Below are 2,007 nucleotides of genomic sequence, written 5' to 3'. Positions count from 1 at the left end.
ACATATCATGCATGCAACAAATAGGCATCTATAGATATTATAATCTCCAACACCTGAATAGTGGGCCTGCATCTAATATCATTTCCAACCAAGTTACATTTACTATTTACTTCACTTGTTACTATTACTATTCCATTTAAACATTTACAACTCTTAGAATTAATAAACACTAGATTTAATTGTTCCCTAGCTCCTTGTGGATTTGATCCCTAAGTACTACATATGAACCTCTTTTGATGAGAGTAACACTCCTTAGGGTAATTTGAGTGGTACCAAATTTGGCGCCGTTGCCGGGGAGCTTTGATCGCCATTAGATTTAGTTTTATTGATTCTTATTCTCTTCTCTACCCCCTTTCTAACATAATCTTTTTCTTGTCTTTTCAGGTGAATGCCCAGCGGTACCAGAAGCAACAAGGAGAAAGACTTGCTGTTCTCAGACGAACCTGCTCATTTGGAACGCACCATCCGTAGAGGTCAACGTTCCACATCGCTCGACGCAACAACTTCGTCGTCGATCGATGCTCACAACCAATCATCGACCGACACCAGACCTTCATCGTCGATCGATCCTAATCATTCGACAACGATCGATATTACACCGCGTACGTCGATCGATACCGTGTCGTCAAAAATGGTAATTATTCTAACACATGACGAGAACGGAAACCTGTATGACCAGGACGGTCATCTGCGTAATGCAACAGGTCAAAAAATAGACGCTCAGGGCACTGTAATCCATGATGCTGATGCTACAGGAGCTGCTCAACCTGTAGACGAGGACGCTCGATCGAAACCACTGGCCGACTACAATCACCCAGATGAGTACTATTCCAACAGATCAGCTATGCGACTTCCAGAGATCCAGAAGCAGAATTTCGAGCTGAAGCATCAATACTACACTCTCGTGTCGCAGATACCCTACTTTGGGTTACCGCAAGAGCATCCTATGGACCATCTAGAATGGTTTGAGGATTTAATCGCTGCTATTCGGATGGAAGGAGTCCCCGAAGATTACCTGCTGTGCAAGCTCTTCAGATACACGCTGAATGGAGAAGCGATACACTGGCTTAGGCAGCAACCCAAAGGATCCTTAACATCCTAAGCCGACATCAAGAATGCTTTCTTACGAAACTTCTTTGATGAGGCGCACGCTGAAGAACTCCGAAACAAAATTTCCACATTCTCGCAGGAGGCTGGAGAGTCCTTCGAAGATGTGTGTATTAGATTTAGGTTCTTCCAGCGAGACTGTCCACACCACGGATTTAACGAAGTGCAGCTGCTAAGCAATTTCTTCCGAGGTCTCGCCTTACAGTATAAAATGGCTCTTGATACAGCGAGTGAAGGAAACTTCACTACTCGGAATCCGTTACAAGCTGTGACCCTTATCGAAAACTTTGCTAACAGCAGCAACACCAAAAACACTGACTCTGAACGGAAGAAGTCTGTAGCCTCTATCGGGAAGGAACAGATGGATGAAGTAAGAGCTAAGTTAGATGTGGTGCACGAGCTTCTTAGGAAGCAAGTCTGTTTAGCTGATGGAGAAGTAGCAGATACGGAAGGAGAAGAAAATGTGAACTACATCGGAGGTACCGGATTCCAGAAATTTGGAAACCTGGGCAGAAACAGAAACGTCTTTGGAAATGGTCAAAGAAGTAACCAGAGTTCAAAATTTCAAAAACCCTTCAACAACAGCAAAAGCTACTCGAACTCCTACTACCAGAATCCACCACCCCAAACTCAGGAAAGCAATATCGAAGAAATGCTTGATCGAGTATTGTTGGGACAACAACAAATCACCGTGGATTTCAACGGTAAAATAGACTCCGCCTACAACAATCTGAACACCAAAATCGAGACCTTAAAGACTCAGGTGAGAAAACTTGAAACGCAAATGATTCAGACTGGCGAAACTATAAAGAGGCAAGAAGCTTTCGCTAGAGAGGCAGGACCTGACAAGGGAAAACACCACGTAAATGCCATCATAGATGATGATTTCTGGCAAGTGGT

General features: G+C 43.7%; 1 non-coding gene across 1 annotated transcript; it reads right to left on the bottom strand.

Moving 5' to 3' along the window:
- Positions 1-1,156: 1,156 nt before the first annotated feature.
- Positions 1,157-1,263, bottom strand: LOC117133870. The gene has a single exon (XR_004457910.1). It is a non-coding gene; the product is annotated as a small nucleolar RNA R71 (small nucleolar RNA).
- Positions 1,264-2,007: the final 744 nt, after the last annotated feature.

Source organism: Brassica rapa, chromosome A04 (assembly GCF_000309985.2).
Source record: "Brassica rapa cultivar Chiifu-401-42 chromosome A04, CAAS_Brap_v3.01, whole genome shotgun sequence".
In the NCBI taxonomy this organism is placed as follows: domain Eukaryota; kingdom Viridiplantae; phylum Streptophyta; class Magnoliopsida; order Brassicales; family Brassicaceae; genus Brassica; species Brassica rapa.
The sequence above is the reverse complement of the archived record's forward strand: the minus strand, read 5'-3'. Positions and strand labels throughout refer to the sequence as shown.